Source organism: Acinonyx jubatus, chromosome X (assembly GCF_027475565.1).
Source record: "Acinonyx jubatus isolate Ajub_Pintada_27869175 chromosome X, VMU_Ajub_asm_v1.0, whole genome shotgun sequence".
Lineage (NCBI taxonomy): Eukaryota > Metazoa > Chordata > Mammalia > Carnivora > Felidae > Acinonyx > Acinonyx jubatus.
The window spans coordinates 88143595-88169292 of NC_069389.1; the positions used below are offsets into that span (position 1 = coordinate 88143595).

Here is a 25698-nt window from a genome sequence, read left to right on the forward strand (position 1 = left end):
CTGACTTTACCCATTATATATTGCTGGACTTAAAGCCACTGAATGTGAATAGAGCACCCAGTAGCGATATCATTCAATACCCATGTCTATCAGGTGCAGATCCCTGAGGGGTTATTCCTTTGGGACCAGTTTGTGCATTCACAAGATGCCACTTGAGTAGAGTCTGGAAGTACGTGTTAGATATCACTAGGTAGGTTCCACACATGAGTGAAATTCTGTGGTATTTGCCTCTCTCTGGCTGACATATTTAACTTGACATTACACCCTCTAGGTCCACCCATGTTGCTGCAAATGGCAAGATTTCTCTCATTTATTCTGGCTGAGTAATATTCCATTGTATATATATTACGAGGTCTTCTGTGTCCATCGTCTGTGAATGGACACTTGGACTGCTTCCATAACTTATCTTGGCTATTGTAAATAGTGCTTCAATAAGCATATAGACTTGTTGAATCATTTCGTTGTACACCTGAAACTAATATAACACTGTATGTTAATTACACTTGAATTAAAAGAAAAATCACCAGGTAGGGAAAGGAGGGGAGAAAGCCGTACCGGGCAAAGAGAAGAGCAGGAGAGGCACAGAGGTACAAAAGTCAAGGTAAATCACGGAAGCAATAGTTTGATGGGGCTGATGGCTGGAGTAAATGGAGGGGGGGACTGGTAGGAGAGCAACCTGGAAAGATGAGTTGAAGCTGGAATGTGACAGTCTGGGTGGGACTTTCCTCTCTCTGAAATTAAGGACTTTGGACTCCTCTTGTAGTACTTACTACACCTGCTTTGTGTCACAGTTACTTGGGTAAGTATCTTTTCTCCCCAACCCGATTCCAAGTTCCTTAAGCAGATGATCCACGTTTGGTTTCTCTGGATAGCATCTGTACACATCTAGCTGTGTGTTTGGAGCTTAGTAGGTCCTAATAAAACTGTCTTAGCAATGAATAACATAGCACAAACATGTAATGGGTATTCCCTCGCAGAATATCTGGAGTCCCGAGATAACGTTGAGCGAGGTGTCTACCAGCAGGGCAATGAATGTAGCCCACAGAAAAGCACACGAGCTCTCTTTACGGCTGGTTTTGATGACCGGGTATGGCCATGCCCTGCCACCTTTGACACATGCCCCCCATGGCTCCTGGACCCTGTCATGATGGCATCCTTTGAAAAGAGGTCACGTGCCTTGCCCTAATCGATTTCACATTCCACTCACACTTCCCTCTGTTTGGCTCTGCTGGGGGGTTGCAGAGATGCCTTATCCCTCCACCACCTGTTCCTTGGTTTTCTTCATTAGAGCCAATACGACAGTTCAGATGGGACCTGGGGATGGTAGGTAAGGAACTCCTGAAGCAAGAGATTTTCTCCAGGCTTTGGCTGGCATGCATTAACTAAGGGGACCTCCATCATGCCTGTTGGTGATTTTTTTTTCCCCCTTCCACCTCCCGAGAGAAATGTTGCATTGCTTAACCACCTCAGATGGTTGCGTGTGGGGATGGGGGCACTTCTGTTCCTGACAACCTCATTATGTGGTTATCAGGAACAGACACTGCCCAGGTTGTCACGACAACCAGCAATGATTCAAAGCTTCCGTAAAAGGTCTGTATCTCTGGCAAATAATCAGCCTTTAGTGTTCAGCAGATGCTGCGCTGAGAAGCCAATCACAGGTGAGCCGGGAAAGCATGACATCATAATCCAGCCAGTCAAAAAAAAATTAATATTTGGTTTTCTATTTCTCTGCTTGGTTCTTTGTCCCCTAGATTTTATCTTCCACTTTCTCCTGCTCTCTCTCTCTCTCTTTTTTTCCCCTAGAAAAGTGGGGAGAGCAATGAAACCAACTTTCCAAATTCACTTTACTCTGTGCAGTTTGACTTAGGTTCGGGCAGTGCAGTGAGAGTGTGGGGAAGGAATGTACAATGTGATCCGCTTAGGAGCAAAATCAAACAGAGCATCAGCTCAATTAAATAATGCGGTTTGTTATGTGGGACCATGGTGGACTTGGGGCTAATTAAAACCAAGTCAGAGGAGAGGAACTTCCTAATTCTCATATTAATTCATCCAGGGCCACCTGCGTTTAATTGTCTTCTGCTTTTCCTTTGCTAACTCCCTGGTGGGAGGGAGGAGGGCAGAGGCTGCAAGCTCCTGAAGGCTTGTAGGTTCTACGGGGCAGGTCCCTAACCGGTGCTAATTATAGTGAAGGAAGGTGGGGAGAGACGCACCCCCCCTCCCCCCTTCATTCCCCAGGTCCCACAATACAGGGAGCATATGTAAATGGAGACTCATCAAGTCTATTAAGGTGTGTAGCTCTGAAATCTGTTAAATCCACTGTTGTTCCATTAGCCATTTGCATCCATACAAGAGTCCAGGGAGATAGCAGGTCAAGTTTCACAGAAGAGAAAACTAAAGCCCTGGGAAATTTGAGTCTTGCTCAGGGTTTCCTGACCAGAAGCTAGACGGGCATCTGGGTCTCCTCATTCCTTGGCCAGAACTCTGAAGCCCCACGAGGATGGTGATTTCCTAGCCCTGGGCTTTCCTCTTTCCTCCTCCCCTGGTTTATTTTTATATTTTTAAAGTTTATTTATTTTTGAGAGAGAGAGAGAGAGAGAGACACACACACAGAGTGTGAGAAGGGGAGGGACACAGAGAGAGGGACACAGAGGATCCAAGGCAGGCTCCAGGCTCTGAGCTGTCAGCGCAGAGCCTGATGTGGGGCTCGAACCCACGAACCGCGAGATCGTGACCCGAGCTGAAGTCGGACGCTTAACCGACTGAGCCACCTAGGCGTCCCCCTCCTCCTCCTCCTCCTCCTCCTCCTCTGGTTTTTAAGGGAACTAGGATGAGCCCCTTGGCATTTCTGAGGCTCCTTGCTCTTTGTCAGGCAGGCTCCCCACCATGTTGCCTCCAACCGGAACTGAGTGGGAGTGGCAGGCAGGAAGGAAGGGGCACAGTAGTGTCTGACTGCAGTGAAGGAGGGGGGGGCACAGTGCTCTCAGCTAACGCCTGGGGCACTAGCTGCCCAGTCGGGTTCTTTTGTATTCAGAGCAGGAGGGGGAGTTTTTGTTTTGCTTTTTTTTTTTTTTTTTTTTTTTAAGAGCAGCTGCTTTAACAAAAGCTGTGAAGACTGAGAGCCACAAAGACCCAGAGTCCACCAGTGGGAATGATTTCTGGCTGTAAGAGTCGAGGCAGGGGATGGGAAGGGAGCCAGGATATCCAGGCTGCTTTTCCCAAGTGAGTTGTACACTTCTGCCCTTCTGTGCCTGCCCAGGGATGGCTCAGCTCAGCCCGGCACACCGTAGCCTCCATTGCCACACTCGACCCACGGACAGAGCATTCAGACCCCCTTCAGGACAGCACTCTGTTCATTCTGTTTGTGTTGTTTTTGTCTCCACCCAAAGAAGGTATATTTGCGCTTTTTAATGTTTCCTACGTGCACATCCTATATGTTTATTATAAAAAATGTACAGACAACGCAGAAGTGTATAACGAGAAAAAGTTAATGACCTCCACCATGCTCACATAGCCACATGTCTTCCTTTCTACCATTTTAATTCCCAGAGTTACCCTCTTAGCAGTTTGGTGTGTATAATGCCAGCTTAAACACACACACACACAGACACTTTTTAAAAAAAATAATAGTACACATGCCATTCTGCAACTTTTTTTCACTCAAGAATATGTCAAGATGTGTTTCTGTTCCAATACCTAAAAGTCCACTTGATTCTTTTTAGCTGGCGTGTAATAGTCTAAAATATGCATTGTCCCGTGACTTATTCAACAGTTACCTTATTGAGGGAAATTTAGGTTACCCCTTATATATAAGAGGTTCTCTTTCTTACCTAAGACTCAGCCACGAACACACTAGAACATATCTTCGCATGTTTTTGTGAATGTATCCATAATCAAATTCCTTGAGCTGAAATCGCTTGGTCAAGTGGCACATGACATTTTAAATTTCCTAGGCATTGCCAGCTTGCCCTTTTAAATAAAAAGGCTATGCCAATGTACCCTCCCATCCATGGTATATGAGAAGGAGCAGTGTTCCTTTTATCTGGGATTTGACTGGAAGGGTTTGACTGGAAGGGTTGGTGAGAGCCACAGGAGAAATACAACTGAAGTTGCCATGTAGGGTGGTAGAAAGAACACAATGCGGGACAGTAGGAGACCTGGTTTCTAGGACCTTCTCTGTGAGGCATTGGACAGGCTACTTTAAACCCCTGGGTGTCCATCCGTTTGCTCATCTATGAAATGCGGATCATAATTGCCACAGTATGCTGTTGTGGTTGTTGTGAGCATCAAACCGGGAGATACAAGAACGGTTTGTAACCTGAGAAGCAGGATTCACATGCCAAGTGGTTATTACAGTAGCGTTGTTATTATATCCTTAAATCAATGGGCTCAGAGAAGGAAACCGGGGAAGGTGGGAGTTGAGTGGGAAAAATTACACAGATGAAATCTTCACCTTTCCTGAAAGTTCCCATGCAGTTGTCCTATATTCTTGGAGAGCAAACCACGTTGGTAGTAAAGACCGCTTTATGATATGAAGAAGAATATAGGTTATTACCCTTTCAGGGGAAGACTGAAGTCTTTCGTGCTGGGCCTGGCTTCTGAGTCCAGTCCTCTTTCTATGACACCTCTATGCTTTAATTTGTCAGGGACCTAATAGGATTTTGGCCCCGTGCTACTTTCTATAATCACCAGTGAGAGAAGAAATACACAAATGAAATGCTTAAATAACCGTGTGCCGTGACTGCATAAATAGCTCTGAGTTATAGCTGAGGTATATGGGAGGATTAGAGTGAAATCAAATACCTTTTAATTACAATTTAAATCAATAGCCCAGAAGAACAAGTTAAATCATTAGCCAGAAAAAAAATCCGGTTTTATCTTTCGATTTCTTAAAAATAAAAACGTTCTTATTGTTTAAAATAACCCAAACAAGTGCATTTTGCAAATCACAGATGTAATATTAAGTAAATGCTCATTCATTTAGATCAGTGATTTTTAGATTACTCTTACCATGATGCAAAAACAAAAAAATCAATGTGATGGGCTACCTTCTTTAACCCAAAAGTTAATTAAAAAGATATCTGTAAAATCACTGAAAGCAGAACCACTGTGATTTCAGCATATTAATCAGGGATTTGAGAATAAGGGTGATGACTGTTTTTACATTAGGAGACAACCACCAAGCAAAAAAACCAACCAACCAAATAAACAAACAAACAAACAAAAAAAAAAACAAAAAGAAAACAAAGGCTATTTAAAAATGCCTGATATTTTAAAAACTCCAATCTAATATACTCTTTTTTTTCCAAAGCAAATATGTATTTTAACGAAACCATTAATACTATATATCATATTACAAAAAGCATGGGGTGGGGGGCCAGCACCTTGGTGGCTCAGTGGGTTAAGCGTCCAACTCTTGATCTCGGCTCAGGTCCTATCTCATGGTTGGTGAGTTTGAGCCCTGCATCTGGCTCTGGGCTGACAGTATCGAGTCTGCTTGGGATTCTCTCTCTCCTCTCTGCCCCTCCTCTGCTCCTGCTTGAGTTCTCTCTCTCTCACTCTCTCAAAATAAATAAATAAACATTTTTTTTTTTAATAAAAAACATGGGCCTTGGATGCAGACAGATCTAGATACAAATTCCATCTCTGGGACTTTCTGCAGTGTTCATGTAATTGTCATGTATGCATAAATATATTTTTAATTAAGGAAAATAAAAAGTAAAATGTAAAGTTAGCCTTTAAAAAAATCTGGAGCATGTATTTTACTTAGTTTTTTGCCACCCTCTTTCCTGCCTTGTCATAGATTAGAAGGCTCATTGTTCTTTTTTTCAATTTCTAACATCATCAGAAACTTTTAATTTTTAAAAAATATTTATTTATTTTTGAGAGAAAGAGACAGAGTGTGAACAGAGGAAGGGCAGAGAGAGACACACACACACAGAATCCAAAGCAGGTGCCAGGCTCTGAGCTGTCAGCACAGAGCCCCACATGGGGCTTGAACTGATGAGTTGTGAGATCATAACCTGAGCCGAAGTCAGACGCCCAACCCACTGAGCCACCCAGGCACCCCTGAACATCATCATAGTTTAAAATGAATTAGTCCAAAGAGGTAGCCCATTCTCCCAACTTCCCCAGATGTTGCCTCTGTGAGTCTAGAGGCCTGTTGTGTGACTTTTCGTAAAAGGACCTTGGCAAAAATATTAGTTCACCTTCCATCATAAACCTTGTTTTGTTAGCATTATGGAGAAATGCTTCGCAGATGTTGAGAAAATTGGATAAAAGTGTACTGTGGAGGGTCATAACCCATTTTGACCATTTAAGTCTGCCAGGGTATATTTATCTTTACAAAAATAAGTTTGAAAGTGGAGAGGGAAAATCACCCATAAACTTTAACTTAACCTATGATAATTTTACGTTCTCTTTTATCATTTTTATGGGTATATTTTACATCATTATAATGCGAATGTACTTACTATTTTGCATTCCTTGTCATTTTTGATGACAGCTTACTGTCTCCTTGCTGGGATTTACCATAATTTATATAATCCAGCCAAATCCTGGAGGTTATGGATTGTGGAGTAGCAAGAGATGATTTTTGGAGTTACATTTTAAGCTTCGCACACGGACCAAAATTTGAACTTTTTCTTAAAGACGAGAGGCCATGAAAGGTTATAGGGAGAGCCACAGTTTGATGAAATTAAATGTATCTATATATCTATAAACGTGAAGTAGTTTTTTTGTTTTGTATCATGCTCCCTGTTTTGAAATGTGTGTTTCATGGGCAGAAAGATAGTTTCCCTATCTGGATTGTCACCTCTGAATGCCACTGCCCTATCTGCACGAGTCTACTTTGTATCCAAGAGACTCCACCAGTGTAACCTGTTGGCCGGACAGGTGGTATCCCAAACCCAAACCATTTTCCCCAATAAAGAGAGCCCGTGTAGCTGGACGGATTTCCTCCCCTGAAAATTTACCTGAAATTCCAGTCTTCACAGAGGGCGGCCAGTTGAGGAAGACACACGAAATGCCTCCGCCCCTTCCCTACTGACAGGTGCGCCTCTCTCCTGACGGCCCCACCTCTGTCTAGACAGCCCTGACAGTGTAGAAGTTTCCATCTCCTTTTCCTTTCCCTCTCCTGTTCCCTCCCCTTCAGTCCCCCCCCCCCCCCATCCCAGGCGCTTCCTGCCTGGAAACAAAAGATTGGTCCCCAGCAGCCCACTCAGGGCGATTTTAGTTTTCTGCTCACCCTCTGATTGGCCCGCGTGCGGTGCAGAGCCCGGGTGACGTCATAGCAGACAAGAGCTAGGGAGCGGTTGCCGAGCGGGGCTCTGCCGCGGGCGGGCAGCTGTCGGCAGCGCACCGTCTGGGGGCTCGCGCGGGGGGCTGCAGCTTTTCCCGGCCCGGAGCAAGTGTGCGGGGCCGGGAGGAGAGCCGGGGGTAGCGGGCCGGGCCCGGGGCTGCGGCTGCGGCTGCGGCCCCCCAGCCCCGCCAGCCCGAGCGCTCGGAGGTAGAGGAGAGGTCTGGACAGGGTGGCTGGACCAGCGGCAGGTAAATCCCGCGACTCACGGCGCCCGGCTCGGTCGGGGGAGGGTGTGGCGCTGCCGGGCAGATTTTCTGCCTTCCCGGGGTCCCCTCCTGCTCTCGCGGCGCCCCAGCCTCGGGTCCCCTACGTGGCGCCCTCGGAGCCCCGAGACCCAGCGCGCAGTTCGCGGGATCGCGCTGGGCGAACGCGGACGAGTGGGTGTGTCAGGGCCACTCTCGGAGGGCCTGGACCCCTGGGCTGGGGCAAGCCCTGGACTCGCTGACACGGGCCTGGGCCGCTGGAGGCCAAATCCGCCCCCAAAGCAACGTCAGCCTGTTAGTCTTACACCATCTTCCCGCCCCCTCCCCCAGCCCCAGTAGCGACGGCAGCCCCCCTCCCCCCCCCCACCCCCCAACCAAGGGGAGGAGGTGTGGCCGAGGCCCCGGGCAGGTCCGGGAGAAGGGGACCAGCCCAGCCTGAGCAAACAGAAAAAGTGACGGTTTTCTTAAACAGGCGCCCTTTCTTTTATTTTTCTTTTACCCTCCTCCCCTTTTTTTGGTGGGGGCGGGGGGAGGGTAATGACAGGAGGACTCATTTCTGTTCATGTGGAGATTGGAATGATGCAGTACTATCCCTAAAAAGGCTGGGGTCCCTCAGTTGGCCTTTGTCTTTGTCTGGGGGGCAGGGGTCATTAGGGGTCATTAGGGGCACTGCCCTCCTACCCCGTCCTCAGCTCACAGGGAGCCTTGCCGTCAGTTTGTGAACTGGCTCTGGCCAGACGCCTGCCGCACTTTGGGGCGGATTGAACATTTTAGATACTTGCTGTCACAGGTTTTCCTTCCTTAGGTGATGGTGGTGGAGGGTCAGGGTGGGAGGGCGGTGCCCGCAGGGAGGGAGCCAGAGGCCCCCACTTGATATTTTGGTCCCACCTTCCAGAATCCAGTGCCAGACTCTGGACTTGAGGGTTCTAGGCTGTGGTCTGTAGAAGCAAAGGAGAGAAGGGTGAGTGGCTTGGCTTTGGGAAGCATGAAGGGGGCGGTTGCAGTGTTATTTATTTATTTTTTTAAATGGCTTTCAGCTGGGAAGCCTTTAGCCATGTTAGTCTCGCTCCCCCCATGGTTTTGCAGACTCAAATCCAGGCCAACTGTATGGCTGTCTGAGGTGTTGGAACAGAAGGAGGTCCATTCCCGTTGGTGACAACACTGTGGCCCTGTTCTGGGATGACCGAGGTATAAAGGTCAGTGCGGTTTTCACTGGGCCATTTGCAAAATTATAATCGGGCAGGTCTGTGATTTGGTAGTTGAGGCCCCTAACCAGGGGCATCTTTGGGTAAAGGGGCTTAACTGGTAATGGATGACTAATAGGCCAGGGCTTGGAGGGAGAGCCATGTAAGCCTTCGTCAGTGTCTGGATACAAATGTCATACCTCCCTCCTCCATGAAAGAGGCAAAATGGGAAGAGACCGGCATGTATGCTGGGTGGAAGCTGACAGCTGAGAATGTCAAGGCCAGAGGGACTTTGAGATGTCAAGGAGCAGACCCTCCAAGCCTCCAGGCAGGCAGGTGGGCCTTGTGGGAGAGACCAAATAGAAAAAAAGAGGTTCACTTGTGATACAGATGCAGGCAAGGGGCCACAACACCCGAAGGGCGTTCTGACTAGCCGACCGTTACCACAGGTTGCAGATTTTCTGGTTGGAGGCAGAATGGGTGTACACAACAAACTGCTGAGGTCTTTGGGGAGAGGGGAGTAGATGCGGCAAGTGAGGAAAATGAGGAATAACTGGGGGGGGGGATGGGGAGGTGCTGTCCCCATCAGAGACTCTGCTATTATGAGGTCAGTGACTTAAGCTACTATGAGGTCATAGAGGGTGGTCAAGGCCAAAAAAAATCAGGTCTAGAAATCAGATGGAGCAGGTGGGAACAAAGCCATAGGGACATACAAGAAGAAAGAAGCTGTGGTCTTACCAGGAACCTGAATGCCATGATTTCCCACTGATGAGATGGGAAAATTTGGACGGGTGCCTCAGCCCATACTTAGGGGCACAATTTCTTGATATTTAGGGAATTGGTAGCATTCCCAACTGTGTAACCGCCTTCAGGAGCTAGTAGCTTTGGTCATAGGAAGGAGAAGAAACTCCATGAACGGTGGACTCAACAATGACTCTTTCCTCCTGGGTAAGGAGAAAGAAAGGGGGGGCGGGGAGCAGGGTCCCAAAGGGGATTGGGGGAGATTTGAATTGGCCTGAGACACAGGTAGGTTGACTGTTTTTATATGGGGAGGGCCAGGGCCAGGTCTGGGGTCCCTGCTGCAGGCATGGGGGTACCTGCCTGTGCTAAAAAAAAAAAAAAAAAAATGCCCTCCTTCCAGGGGCCCATGGGATGGTGAAAGCCACTGGTCTTGAAGGTAAGTGCAGTTGTTGAGGCATCTGGGGGGGCAGCTTAAGCTCCAGCTGCCCTGCTGGCCCCTGCCATTCCACCCCACCGCCTGAGGCTAGGAGGTTCCGTCTGCAGGGCCTGGGGTGGCCTAGCCTGCCAATTCGGCACTATGCGGCTTCTCCAGCAGGGGGCAGGAAAGGGCACGCAGCAGCTGGCAGGGCCAGAGCCCTCCATTTCTGGTGTGAAGCTGGAGCCTTCTGAGCAAGTAACAGCTATACACTTCAAATCTGATTTAGGGGTACCAGAGAACCAAAGGAACCCCCGGACCTGGCATTCTGTTTCCATTCCCTTCGGAAATGTGTCGCTTCCTGGTGCGCCCCACGCCTTTGGAAGACATTTGCACTTACAAACCCAGTGATTGCTCCAGTCACTCATATACCCAGGCTAACCCAGAGTTTAATTGGAAATGTTAATCAGTGCAATGGATCCATGTCTGATTTGCACGTTTGCTCACTTATGTGCAGGTTGGGGCAATCTGTGCTGCACCCTGGGGACATAACGAGGGGCAGAATGGCATAGCTACAGCTGGGTGTGTGCGGGTGAGAAGCAAAATGGGGGAGGCGGACCTTGAACACTGGAAAGAGATGAACAGTTTAGTGGTGGGGAATGGAGATCATTCCCAAGGTGTGGTCACAGAAAGGCCTGGGCCTTTCCATTGAGATGGAATAGGACTGTCTTGGAGCCCACACAGTGGAGCCGGGGGCCAGGGTTTTGCCATGAGCTGGGAGGAGGCTGGATTTGGAGAAGGAGGTGTTTTTTTTTTTTTTTTTTTAGAGACTAGAGGACCAGGATCCAGGATGGAATGAATAAACCTGAGGAGTCAGAGAAGTCAAGTGTTCTGGTCTGCTTCTGCCCCTCTTCTGAGCCTCACTCGCCTTGTCTTTCAAATGACAGCACTGGACTTGGTGGTTTCTGAGATGGTTGTGACATTTTAGGAAGCGGGTCCATTTGTTCTGGGTCATGAAGGCAGGTCCCCGTTAGGACAACATCCCCCCCCCCCCAAACCATTTATCCTTTCAAATCACGCTTTTTGATATGCCCGCCAGTTTGGGGGAAAATAATACAAAAAAAACCCCACAACCACTATACATATTTCATTTCTTTTAGCAGTGTGGTTTTATTTTTATTTCATGTGAATGGGACACAGAGGGGAGAAGAGAAGTCCAAGTGGAGAATCTGCTAGGAACCTTGTAACCAAGGCCCTGAAAAGCTCTTTGGGGATCTTATGCAGATCTTCTTCAACTCCGTAACTCAGCCTCCAAACAGAAGGGCTTGGGATAAGAGGAAAGGAAGGCCTGCTTAGGACGTGTATCCTTTTCCTTCCTTCTTCCTCATGTCTCTCTGAGCCAGGTGGACTTTCTGGAATTCTGCATCCTCAAGAGACCCTACCCCTAACCATCAACACAATCGCGCCCTCTAGTGACCTCAACAGGGACATGACTGGCAGAGTTCCCCATGCATCCCCTGGTCCAGTGCTGATCTCCTGTGCAGCTGTTAACTCCCTGTGGAGAAGGGCTCCAGTCCTTCCAAATGGCCTGGAGAAACTGAGGCAGTTGCAGCTTCTTGCAGGTCCTTCTGTATGGATGGGGCTGGAAATTGAGCAAGAGAGCCATCTCCCTAGTGCTTAGTTTCCTCCCTCTGGGCCTGAAAAGGGTTCCAGAACTCCTTCCCCGCCATCTTTAGTGCTGGGCCGGGCACCTGCCATGGGAGGGCCCTGTGCTAGAGAGAAGGGTTGGCGGTTGGCTACAGCTCCCCCCGCCCCGCACTCCCCCCAGCAAAGCGGCAGCCCTAGTCCCCAGACAGAGAGGCTGGCAGGAAACTGGAATGCAGCAAAGCTGGGGTGCTGGTAGGCACAAAGTGGGTACACTGATCCCTGGCCCATCCTCCGGTAGGAGGCTAAGCCACAGGTGCAGACACAAGGCGTGTAAACATGCAACATGATACGGACACATAATACGGAATATGGTACATGTATGTATGTAATATGGTATATGGTACGTGATGTGGATCAGATGCATGTCACACACAGCACGGAATAGATACAGTGCACACACAACACAGTGCAGCCCCACGGTACATACACTCTACAGTACCGACACCGCATACGTACGCGTGATCTAAACGCGACTGCACGCACACCCAACATGATACAAACTGGACACACACAAAATGGCATAGATACGACACGGCGCACACACGACAGGGTACAGGCACACAGGGCACCCAAATACAGTGAGTGCAGGAAGCGGCACAGATATACTTGAGCCGGCATGCACTCACACACAGGCCACATCCCTGCACTCCCCAACAAAATTCACCCCGCAGACAGGCCAGAGGAGTGTGGCCACCAGGTGGAGCGCTGCGTCCTGCCAGTCTCATCTGCACTGGCTCCAGCTGTGCAATTGGGGGATTCGAAGTAGGCCGCCCTGCAGTTCATCGGAGGCTAAAGCCAGGGGGAGGCAGGCCTGAGGTCAGCTCTTGATCTTGCGCAGAAGCCCGGAGGTGCTTGGTCGGTTTGGGCTGGTGCATCCACTGCCCCGCACCTGGCCCTCTGGCGCTGCTCCCCACCCCCGTGGGTGCTTGGTGCCGTCCCCGTGCTCAGGAGACTTTTTGTGGCTACACTTCTTGAGCCCTCTTCCAGTCCTGCCTCTTTCTGGGGCTTTGGCAGCCGGCACTCACCTCCCCTCACCCCACCCCCCTTGCAGGCTGAGCTCATGCAGCAAGGGATTTTGGGCACACCACTTCGCAGCCCAGTGGGTGCGATCTGGAAATGCTGCTGGGAGTGTGCGAGTGGGAAGCACTCAGGGAATGCCGGGGCCGCTGGGGGACAGACGGACAGACGTGCTCTGGAGTCTCGCCAGGAGCAAGTGGCAGACCTAGGGTATGGCTTCGTCTTCTTATTCACCAGGGGGAATTGGGAATCATGGGGCTTTTCTTGGCTCCCTGAGGCTTCAGTTTTACTGTCTCTACCTTTGCATATCCATCCATCCGTGTCTCTGGATTAGGACCTTGTGCGTTCGGTGTCTTCTAATAGAACGTGTGCTACCTGGGTCTGGCTTTGTTGGGATGTAACATATAGGTGCTGCTTTTCTGTGAGGACAGACACCGTGGAGGGAAGGAGGGGGCAGGGCGGGAAGGACTGCAGAGGGAATATTGGTCTCTTCTTGAGAGGCTCGAGTGATTGTGGGAAAAGGCAGAACAGAGAAGGGTTGGAGACCTTGTCTCCATGGTTGGATATGGAAACCTCTGTGGAAAAGATAGGGTAAACTGTCACCAAAAAGAAAACCCCAGTATATAGTCACCCTAAGAAATCTGAGAAAGACCACAGAAGACCTCCCTGTTAGGATCAGAGGCTGAGGTCCTCAGCAGCTGTGAGATGGTAGCAGACTAGGGACCCTCCAAGTGCTTCCCACCCCCAAGGCAGTGAAGGAGGTCTCTGAGAAGGGAAGGACGCAGAGGTGGAGACTTGGACTTGAGGCATGAAATAGGCCTCCGTAAACAGCAACGGAAGTGAAATCGACAGCATCAGCATTGCCGGGTCCTCAGGAAGCTCAGGTATCCTCAGAGCCAACCTGCATTTGCCGTCATCTCTCAGGTTTCTATAGTATTCCGGACAATACCACCCCCTGTGAAAATGCAGATACTTCACATCCGTCCTGTTTGATCTATTCCTCCCGAGGACACACGTCCACGGTGACTAGGGCCGGTCTTTTCCATGAGCTAGCAAGCAGATCCAGAGTGGTGAAAGGACAGCAGGTCTCAACTTGAAGCTCGCACTTCAGTGCCCTTTCTGGACTCTGACACAACAGTGCCTTTTTTTTTTTTTTTTTAATGCTTTCTCCCCTGTCTGATTCTCTGCCTTCTCAAGGGGTTTTCTGAAATCCATTGTTGTGTGAGTGTGACGTTTGCGGGGGTTGGCTGAGGGACTCGTAGCAGGTGGAGAAAGAGGTTCCTGCACCCCCACGATGCTTCTCTTGGCAGGTTTCCCCCAAGAAAGAGCAGCTGAGTCCTTGCATCTTGTGGCAACTGGTGTGCCCAGCACCCAGTCCGTCGGAGCTGAAGGCAGCCCGGCCCCTTCTCATGGGCAGCGCCCACCTGTGCTGAGGTCCTGCGGGAGTGGCGGTGAGAGGTGAGTAATGGACTCCAGGGCAGGGAGTTAGGGATCTCCAAGTCCAGGTAAATGCCACCTTGCCACCAGAGCTCCCAGTATGAAAGACCCTGACCCCACCTCAGAGCCAGGCCTCAGGGCACAGCCCCTCCTTCCTGGGGGATTGTGGCCCTTATGGCTGCCCTTGGTTTCTTGGTTCGCCCATCTCTAATGTGGATAGGAATGACAGCCTTGACCTACATTGTAGGGTGAGGAGGAGAAATAACCTAGCAGTCATTGCCAAGTCCGTTGCAAATGCTCAAACTCCACCGAAGAGCTTCAGCAGAACCACAGACACGCTTCCCATCAAGCTGCCGCTTCCTTTCTTCCTGCTTTCCTGATGTCAAGGTGGCATTTAAGCCACATGCCACTAAGTGACCAATCAGCTCCTGTAATTTCTCCTCCACAACTTGGATTTTACCTTCCTGGTCAGAGTGTACCCCAACCCCATCTATCCCAGCTTCTGGGCCTGGCGGGCGTAAACTTTCCAGAACCTTCCCTCTGCCTTCCCAGCCAATTGGAACGCTTTCTGCCCCAGCTCTCCAACGACACTTGAGTCTGTAGTATGTAGTGTGGCCCTTGCTTCTCTACTGCCTTAAGTAATTCTTGCACGGTTTCTGGAGTATTCGTCTTGGCAGGTAGGTTAGACTACAAACTATGTGTGGGCACTAGATTTCACAGGCTTCTAGTCTCTCTCCCAAGTGCGACTGACGGTTCCCCTGTCAGACTTTTGACTGGGGCCCCGCTCACCCTCTCCACATCTTTCAGGTTCCTTGGCCTGCCTCTGATCATCTACCCTTTTCCTGTCCGGCGGCCATTATGCCTTCCTCTGTCAGCTGTTCCATCTGGCCTTATGTTGCCATATGCTGCCGTCCAGCTACCTGTCCCTCTCTTTGTCTGGCCTTGTATCTGTCTCCTTGTCAGCTACGTAGCCGTCTCTCAACATGCCCAAGTCAAAAGCAACCAAACCAACGAAACTACAAATCCCCCAACAAGAAAAAGAAATGAAACAGAAAACCAACAGGGAAAATGCAGGGCCAGTCTCTTTCCCACTGAGCCTGCCTGCCCTGGGCCTACAGGACAAAGGCAAAGTGCAGCCCAGTGGCAGGTGTTTCTGTGATGCCTTCTCATGAGGGGGAAGCTCCAGAGTTTCGGCCGGGAAATGGAGGGTGTGAAATTACAGCCTTTTGCCGATACTGATGTATTCAGCTTTCTAGAGATGCCGCGGTAGGGGATCCTCTATAGACCTGGAGCGACAGAAGGTAACTAGAACTCACTAAAGTAAGAAGCAAGCCCCCGGGGTCTCTCCTGGGTGTTCTGTGACAGCTACAATAATAATTTGTATTTATCGTCTACTGTTGTGAGCCCTGTGCTAGGCATTTTATTTGCATGAGACCATTTGATCTCCCAGTAATTCTGCAAGGTAGGTATTTTTTTTTCTCATAGTTACTCTTTTTGCTCCTGATTATAAAAGTGATACTAGCTCAAGGTAGGTACTAGAATCATTGTCCTACCCACAAGGAGGAGACAGAGGTTGAGAAGGGGCTACGTAACTTGTCTGTAACTGGACACGTGCTGTGGCTTTGGGAGGAAAGACACTTTCTCGAGAGTGTCTCAGCAACCCAAATGATGTTGGTACTCTTGAGTGCTCTCTCTTTCTCTCTCTCTCTCTCATATAAGCATACTGATGTACTCTTGGACATTCACACAGTCCTTATGCCTCCTTGACTCACACTGTTCACACTGGACATGTTCGTGGGGATGATCACTCCCACCCCCTCACCCTCACTCGCAGTCGTATTTACAAACATACTACACACAGGCTCACTCCTGCTACCACACTCATTTATATACTCAACATTCTCATGCTGACGCACTCCCACTTGCCCTACACCCCGGCCACACGTTCTCACCCACCCACACCTTTACGTTTTCTTACGTTCTTGCACGCTCACAGTCACGCCTTCTCGCTCATGTCCACACAGGTGATAGGATCACGTTCAACCTTCCAGTTCCTCCACACTCACACACGGTCTATACACAGACCTACGTTGACTGTCCCCTGCCCATTTCTCATACAGCCATACGTATCCAAGTTTTATGCACTCTAACGCATTCGCCCTGTCACTATTTCGTCCTTACAGTAGTACACTTGGACAACTCACAGCTCCTCACAGGGACACACACACACGTATGCATGCTCATACCGTAAAGGTGGTCTCACCGTTTCCGCTTTTGTGCCTCCTTACAGTCTTACACTCAGGATTAGGTGCTTTTGGACTCCTCCTCAGCACCGGCCCAGCCTCCCCTTCTCTGACACATTCACGCAGAATCACACTTGCACGTGGAAACACGCTCCTTTTGACACGCATTCACGCTCAGTCGCTCACCTTCACACTGAGACCCGGTTGCCCACTCCAAACTCACAGGTATACAGCCTCCAATGTGGACACCCACACTCAGTTTTGGTAAACTCAGCCACTTTCGCCGACGCGTGTCGCCCTGCCCTCGCGTGCAAACACGGCCACACGCGTGCAGCCGCACGGACGCACACCCCCATATGCCCACTCACATGCAGTACTCGTGCAAGCTGGCGTGAACACACGGTCACACTTACGGCCCACCCGTGCTGATATGCCACCGTTTGCACGTTTTCACATATTGTCACATTCACGGCAATACGCTCAACATCCTACACTCCCGCACGTCACCATCGGCACACAGGCACACACTCACACTCCCCTACGCTCACATGTACACCCTTTCACCCTCTAACTGCCATTTCTGCATTACCCATATTCACAGCGGCACCGTCCCACTTGCTGCACACTCGCATTCTCACTCCCGTACTATCGTGCCGTCCCACCGCCTACATTGCTGCACGCATTCGCACCAGTATGCAGAGAGCGTCCTATGCAGTCATTGACCTGCGCTTACGCGGGCGCACACCAGGCCAGCCCACACGGTTCATACTGCCGCTTGTCAGTGCCCATAAGTACGTTCATGCGCTCACACACAGGCAGCTACGGACCCCACGAATGGCCGTGCAGAGTCGCGCTCACTCATGCTCACATCCACTCTGCGACGTCGACCCTTAGGTTGACACACTTGCTCACGCTGGCCTGCGTTCCCGTGCGGTCACCGATGCTTAAATACGTGACTCTAGCTCATCGTACTCGCCTGAACTGTCACGGACTCTTCCTTGGACTCTCACACGGGCCCGTCGGCCCCGACAGACTCACCCTGACATTGACCTGCACTGCCTCACTGAGATGATCCGACTCATGCATGTCTGTGATTCACGTGTGCGTGTAGTGACCCCGCCCTCCCCCACACTCCCACCCATTCCCAAACTCTTAGACGTGCCCCCACACTGATATGGCCACTGTCACACACTTTCTCACTGACACACGCACACCGTAACACCCCCCCACTGCAGGTAGCTCGTGATCACGGTTGTCACTTTTTTTCCTACTTACCACTAATGTTCTCCTCTCCCCTGCTATGGAAGGTTTTTCAGCAACCTGTGGCCACAGGAAGAGTGTTGGTCTGAGCCAGGGTACCAGTGGGACTAGATCTTTCTAGAGCAGAAAGGAGTGGAATTGATATCTAGGATTAAAAAGTAAAAGCTCAAACCCACAGATCAAATTTTATATCCTTTTGCCATAATTTTCTTTTACAGAAATCCTCTCTAATAGAGAGGCTCAGCCAGTCTACCCAAACAGGGTGGGAGGTTACATGGTTTATTTTCTGGAAATTTATGGCTTAACGTGTGAACTCCTTTCTCTCCCCAGGGGAGGGGAGGGTAAAGAATGTGTTTCCTTATGCATGCCCAATGGTTTCCTAGGCAAAAGTATGTGTCTGTGATTTTATATGCCTGTGATCTAGAAGTCCATGCTGATTACAGTAGGCACCTCTCATGTAGCCTAGGTCTGCTTTTACCCTGCCAACCCTGGGACATGGTATTCAAGCAAGAGAAAGGAAAGGTTAATGAGTTAGCTGGATGATAAAAGAAATTTCTGTTGAGTGTGCATGTGCATACATAGACCCCATTGGAATTTCAACAGCTGTTACTAACAAGTTAACAGAGGAAATTTCTCAGTAGGCGTGGATAAAGGCAAGCTGAAGAAACTTCCTTGCACTCCAGACAGACTGTAGATTTCCCTGCAAGAGGGTAAAAAGAAGCACAATTCCCAGGAGTGAACCAGTAGATGAGGAGCCCGGTGCCAGAGTCCTGTGCCACCCCTAGTTCCCAACCAGAGATTTAGAAGCATGAGGCACCTTGTAGGACCCTCCTGAGTCCATGGCTTCCCCTGCTGAAATCTCTCCGGAGCAAAGTGTGTCCAAGCTGCCATTCGATATGGATTCTGGCACCATGGGGAAAGAAGCCTTCGTTCTGGAATACCACATACTACCCTGTACACCTGAGATTAGATTGAGACTTTCTTGGGAAGCAGAGACCACATCATCTTACTTATTTTGGATTCCCAATGCCTGGCATGATGCCAGGCCCAGAGCAGCTACTTGTGAAACTTCATTAAGAAACTGAAAGAAGTAGGTGGACACCAACATGTCAGAACAGATCCAGTGCCCCTCTTCCTCAATCCCAGAATTCTCATGGCATTACCAGCTTAGACTGAGAATTTGCTATGGACTCTATATAGTGCTAGACCCAGAAGGAGATTCAGATGGAAGAAAGAAACATACTCTGCCCTTGCGGTACTTGCATTCCAGTGCGAAAGATGAAGTCACCAGACAAGGGTATCACCAGGCCACAGTCTTCAAACATGGGATTGCAGGAATCTTTGTCATGTAACCCAGTGGTCTTCAAGCTCCCAAGGCCTTGAGGGGTCCAGGAGTGGTTGGGAACAGCAGTCAGGATTTAGGGAAGTCATTTCCCAAAGCAAACCTCCTCGTAGAGCTCTTGCTTAGCACAGAGATATGCCGTCTTTCCGGACGATTGTGTGTGACAGAGCCCTTTGTCACTGTGCCTAAGGTAGAGGAAGGAAAGTGAACTGTAGACCTTAACAGAAATTTTGTACTTAGTTAAAATTTAGCTGCCACCTCCTCCAAGAGATGGCTTTAGAGAAGTAGCCTGGCAAATTTACATTTGATCGTTTCTGTCGATAACGCTGAGTGTCCCCAGAAGCAATTTACATAATTTTACGGGACTGGGTGAATTTTAGGAAGGAAAAAAATGCACTTGCCTGAATTCACTTGAATGCACTGAGTAGTGCTCAGTGCATAGACCCACCCCTTTGCATTGATGTATTTTATACTTTTAAAAACAGTTAATGACCCATTCATCCATTATGATAGAGGAATCGGGAGCCCCAGCTCTGAAGTCAGCAGACGAACATTTGGATCCCAGTTTGGCCACCTCCTAGCTGCAGAACCTTGTTTGAGTCAATTACTTAGCCCTCTTAAGCCTCAGTTTCCTCATCCGTAAAATGGGAGTGACACTAATAGCCTCTACCTCACTGAGTTGTTATGAGCGTGAAATGAGATAACATATGAAAATATTTAGCACAATGTCTGACCTACAGGAAGTACTCAACAAATGATCTTATTATCCTCACCACAGCCCTTTGAGGTAGGTGCCATCAAAGGGACAGAACCCTGAGAGAACAGAGACAGAGCATGGTTCTTTGCAGCCAAGGACCTGATTTTCATGGGACTTGTTGCCTGCTTTCCTTCTAGGTCTGCTTAACCACAAGCTAGGAGTCAGTGCTCATCCCCATTTGAGAAGAGGAGTGACAAATAGAATTAATCTATAGAGAGTTGCCTCCATTCCTTTATCATTCCGGAACATGCGTACCTGGCCGCCACGGCAATGTCTCTGGCTCATGTCAATGTCCCCTTGAGCCCTACAACTTTCCCCTTGACAGCATGGAGTCCTCAGTGATGTCCCCTTCATTTGCTGGTATAGAAACTTGAGAGAGAGGACTAGGAGAGACTCCTGATCCCGGTGGAGCTGGAAGTCTGCTCTCTAACTGCAGACATCACTCTGCCCTTGATTCTAATGCTGAAATGTCTGCTTTGTGGGTAGAGGGTCTGCCCATTTCCAGGCTTTGGTCTCAAACCCCACAGTGAAGACACAGTCCACTGTGAAGCCCTAGGAACATTCATGTCCACGCAAAGGCTGTGAGTAACTGAGAACGTGTCATACCACGTGAAACCGTTGTGTGATGGAGGAAGCGTAAATCAGAGCGTGGGCTTTGGAGTCCCACAGACAGGGGATTGTAGGCTTACTTTTCCCCTCTACAACCTCAGCAGGTGACTGGAGGTCAGTTTCTTCTGCAAAATGGAAATACGAATGCCTAATGTGGTTATGCAAGTTACGTGAACTTGTACAAGAGTAACTCTTACCAGAGTGCCTGGGGCAGAAGATCTCAATGATTGCTGGCGATTTGGTTTATGGCTCATGAGGTCTGTGGTAGTAACTGTAAACTTCTTCTGTTGGTAGAATATCTTGAGTCGCTTCCACACATTTCCCACATGTGAGTTATTTGACTCTCACAACGTCTTAGTGGAGGTAGTCCCCTCTTGTACATGAGGAAGTAGGTTCAGAGGGCCCAAGGGATGTATCCAAGGTCATGAAGCTCGTTAGCAGCAGTACTAGGCTGAGATGGTACCAGTCCACACTGACCATTTGCATCTTTCCTTGGCAAAGCCTCTGGGGGCTACAGTCAGCAAATTAGAGCTGTTCGAACTGAGCATAATCCTTATGGGGGAAAAATGTGAACACTAGTTACTCTTTTTCTGCTATCACATTGTATTTCTTTGCATCCTGTACAACGTCCAACATGGTTGCAAGAGTGCAACAAATGTGACCTCATAAGAGTACCCTTTGCAGCAAGGCTGAGTGACGTGTGGCCACAGTGACACTACTGACCACCAAAAGGAAAATCTTTCTCCAGGCACGCCATGTGGTTTTGTTCATTCTGCTCAAGTAACACCGGATATTCAGTGTCTGGGATTTCTTTTTTTTTTTTTAATAGTTTTTTAATGTTTACTTATTATTCCTGAGAGATTGAGACAGTGAGAGAATGCAAGCGGGGGAAGGGCAGAGAGGGGGGAGACAGATAATCCTAAACAGGCTCTGCACTGTCAGCGCAGAGCCGAACGTGGGGCTCGAACTCAGGAGACTGAGATCGTGACCTGAGCCGAAACCAAGAGTCAGACACTTAACTGACCGAGCCACCCAGGTGCCCCCAGAGTCTGGGATTTCTTAAAACCTTCTGAAGCACATCCACAGACCTCGGGTGCCACTTGGCTGTTTCTCTTGATGTGAAAATTTACGTGGTTTTATAGCTCTCAAAGTCGAGATGCGTAGATATTTGTGTTGCTTCCCACTAGATATTCCTAGTTTAATTTTTGCTGAGACATACAGCGTGTCAATGTGGTTTTTCTTTGTATGTTGACTTTTGCAAAAGTTACACATTGACATCAACCTTAGTAAACTCTAGGGAGAACATGGGAGGACCCAAAGTGGAGGGCTTTTGACCTTTGTGTAGGATTGATTGGTTGATTGATTGCCTCATAGCCATACTCAAAGTGAAGTACTCTTATCTTGGCTTCTGGAATGTCTTATACCCAGTTTTCCATTTCTTTAACCACATTCCTCAGGGATCTCTGGTTCCTTTTCCTCTTGGAGCCCCTAAATGTTGGTGTTCCCCAGAAGCCTTTTCTTCCCTCTCATTCTGTACTCTTCCTGGGCACTTGTACCTGCTCCCATGCCGATGGTCTTTAAATTAATATCTGCAGCCCCACATGTCCAGCTCTCCGCTGAACCATTTCATGGGGCCAGATGAACATGGTAGAACAGCTGTCGTGTTTGTATTTATCGTCTTTCACCTTGGCATCTCTGTTGAGAGGGCCAGATAGCTAGAGAGATTTTTTCCACCACCTATGAATGGATGTTCCTTCCGGCTTTTTATTACTTGCTATGTGATTTATAGCTCTCAAAGTTGAGATGGGTAGATATTTGTGTTGCTTCCCACTAGATATTCCTAGTTTAATTTTTGCTGAGACATACGACGTGTCACTGTGTTCTCTTTTCTTTGTATGTTGACTTTTGCAAAAGTTACACATTCGAGGTCCATCTGTAGATACTTATTGGTTTTTGTAGAATTTTTATGTTTGTTTGTAAAGTCTATATAAGAGTTGAAATGTATTTTCTCTGAAACTCACAAATACTATCATATTGGCCAGAAACATTAGAACAATTTGTCCTTATTATTCTTGTGGGAATATGATTAATACTGGTGCTTTTATGGCTGCTAATATGAAGGGCTCCCAACATAATTGTATTTGTTATCAGTCTACCAGCTTGGCTAGTATTTTTTCCACCATTCTAAGCTAATTGTTTAGTCTTATTTATTTACTTATTTATTTATTTATTTATTTTTCATTCATTCATTCATTCATTCATTTTCAGAGAGAGAGAAAGAGTGTGAGTAGGGGAGGGGCAGAAAGATGGAGAGAGAATCCCAAGCAGGCTCCACGCTGTCAGCGCAGAGCCCGACGTGGGGCTCGATCTCACAAACCATAGGATCATGACCTGAGCCAAAACCAAGAGTCGAACACTTAGCTGACTGAACCACCCAGGCACCCCAACTCTTGTTTAAAAAGACCCCCAAAAAACAAATGAACAAAAGCCAGACAAAACAGAAAGTGACACACAGTTCTAGTTGGAATCCAAAACAAAAGCTAAAAAGGTTAAACCGGGGACCTAATATACAGCATGGTGACTACAGTTAATAATACTGGATCGTGAAATCTGCTAAGAGAGTAGATGTTGTGTGTTCTCACCGCACCAAAAAAAGTAACTGTGTAAGGTGATAGATATATCAGTTAACCATTGATAACCATTTCACAGTGTATACATACATCACACAGTATACCTTGGCAGTTTTTATTTGTCAATTATACCTCTGTAAACCTGGAAAAACCCCTAAAGACTGAAAAAAAGAATTTTATCTCCCACATCCTTTGGGGCCTTTTGGGATAGAAATGTATTTCCATTCAGGGTCCTGAGACCAATTAATACTACCGGGCCTAACATCCCTGCCATCTTTGGTCAAAAACAGAGGCCCCTCTTGAAACGTCTCTTCTCCTGTCTCCTGTCTTGCTAATCCCATGTTGCCTGTGCTTCCTTCTCCCCCAGCTCACCTTCTCAGTGTTGTCTCTTCCAGAGAAGAGATTATTTCCATGTTGCTACCTGGAACATCCCACCCCATGGGGAAAAATTCCCCCGAGTCTTCAACCTTAGACATCTTGCTACCCTGTCACCCAAGTAATAAATCCGAAATTCACAGCTAACCGTGCCCCCGCCACCGCCACTTGAAACCTCTTTATCTTAACAGGAAGAGTCCAAACCCCAGAAAAAGGCATACGAAACCCTTCTTCATTTCCTCTCTACTGATCTTATTTTTTCCCGTCCCTCTTCTTTACTATGGTCAGGCCAAGTGACCTATAGTTCCTCTGGGGCCTAACACATAATGTTCCTTGTGCCTGAGACACATCCTCCCTAAATCAGCTCAAGTGTATGTCCTCCACGAAGTCCCCTTCATGGTTTTGAGAGTCCCTTACTCTGTCCTTCAGTAGCAACCTGTTGTCATCCTTGCACCGAGCTGTCATGGCCAACACCCATGACACTTTAAGTCTCTTCAAGGGCAAGGAGTGTGCCTTGTTCATGTCTTGCCCTGGAGTCTGGTGAACTCCTACTCATCCTGCAGTACCCAGCTTGAGTGCTATATCCTCTGACTTCTGGGCAGTATGAGTTACCCTTCCTCCACTGTACTTCCAAAGCATCCTCTGCCTACTTGGGCACAGACTATACAGACACTTTGGAAATGCTGAAAGAATGAATTTACTTATGAAGATTGAGTGATTTCCTCAAGGTCACAGAGTGATCCAGAAGTAGATCTGGAACGGCTCTTCTTTTTATTGGAGATAATTCTTTTAGGGTTATAAAAAACCTAACTAAGACCTGGAATTAAAGGTGCATAACAGGGTGCAACTTAGTTGTTTTTTTTTTCTTTTTTTTAATGTTTATTTATTCTTGTGAGAGAGAGAGAGCACAGGCGGGGAGGGGCAGAGAGAGACACACACACAGAGGGTGCAACTTAGTTCTTAAATGAACTGTGAAAGGAAGGGTTTCTTTTTCTCCAAGTATTATGTTCCTAATACATTCCCCAAAAGAGGTCTGCTCTGTTCACATATGGTTCCAGTTCTAGAATTTGCTGTGTATCAGAACATACGTATCTCTTCTTCTGTAGTTCACTAGGAGCCAGTGGCCTGGCTTCTTTAAAGCGTCATACATGTTACTTTCTTTCAGAGGTTTGAGATCTGTTCTCTCTCTTTTACACAGCATGAGCATCACTTAGTTCAGAAATAGGGGCTTAAAACTAAGAAAGCTATTCTAGCATGATTGGAGTATTTGTTGGTGGGAATATGCTGTTGAATAATGGCCTACACCAACCTAATGCTTTTCACTTTTCACATCCTGGTGAACTCCTCCTCATCCTTCAATACCCCGCTCAAGTGCTGTATCCTCTGACCCCTCTGGGGACATGTTATCCTTCCTTCTCTGTCCCTCCAAAGCCTCCTATGCCTAGGGTCTCATTGCATTGTATTTCCTATTATGCATGTCTGTTGTCCTGAGCTCTTTGAAGACAGGGACTGGTCTTTATCTCTCTCCATACACCCTCTGTACCTGACACAGCGCCTGGTACATGTGAATGTTGGTGGCATGGAGATAAAAGGCAAGGCAGTGATGTTCTTTGCGACAATTTCAAACACTTCCCTTATGCATGGAAGTATGATTATTGGCACTGATTTCTCATCTAGTAAGACAGTAGTCAGTTAAAGAGTTTTGCCCTCTTGTGAACGATCATGGTCCCTCCTTTTTTTTTTTTTTTTACCACTCTACATTTGGCAATACACATGCAAAATAGTTGTTTTGTAGTTGTATTTTTGTCTGTATATTTCATGTATGTTTTATATATATAATATGCATCCAGAGAGGAAGCTCACCACTCAAGCCTACAATCTCACTCGGGACCAGGCGTTTAACTATCTCTTACCTTCCACTGCGTGCCATGGTGCCTGGCACATAAGCTTAAATCAGTATTTGTTGTTTGAATACATGGGTGCATGCATAGGTGGGCTACTTAAGAGGTACATTCTCTCTTTTTTTTAACTTTTAATGTTTATTTTTAAGTGAGAAAGAGAGCATGAACAGGGGAGGAGCAGAGAGAAAGGGAGACACAGAATCCGAATCAGGCTCCAGGATCCCAGCTGTCAGCACAGAGCCTGACACAGGGCTTGAACTCACAAACCGTGAGATCATGACCTGAGCTGAAGTCAGATACTTAACTGACTGAGCCACCCAGGTGCCCCGAGGCATATTCTTGGAGTTACTATCTAATCTGACCGCTCGAAAGGTAGTAGGTTTCTGTTTTGGTCTGAGCATTCTTTGAAACAAAAGTCGACCAGAAACTAACAAGGAGACTGCACGTAATTCGTTTCTTTTCCTATAAGAAGCAATGTTCGGCTGGCGTAAGATCTTTTCTTGTCCTCTCTTTATGCAGC

The 25698-nt window shown here is 47.9% G+C and overlaps 1 protein-coding gene across 23 annotated transcripts in view; it reads left to right on the top strand.

Moving 5' to 3' along the window:
* The window catches only part of PAK3 (p21 (RAC1) activated kinase 3), a 252318-nt gene that overhangs the window by 122631 nt on the left and 103989 nt on the right, over positions 1-25698 (top strand). For 3 of the 23 annotated variants that reach the window (XM_053201563.1, XM_053201562.1, XM_053201564.1), the window contains one exon: positions 13935-14082. The exons of 3 other annotated variants lie outside the window; for them this stretch is intronic. The gene's annotated coding sequence lies outside the window, so the exon portion shown is untranslated. Of the gene's footprint in view, positions 1-7209; positions 7546-8455; positions 8522-8646; positions 8757-8778; positions 9693-12658; positions 12835-13548; positions 13647-13934; positions 14083-25698 lie in introns of those variants that run through there. 17 more of the 23 variants (XM_053201561.1, XM_053201574.1, XM_053201557.1 and 14 more) reach the window with 16 other exon arrangements.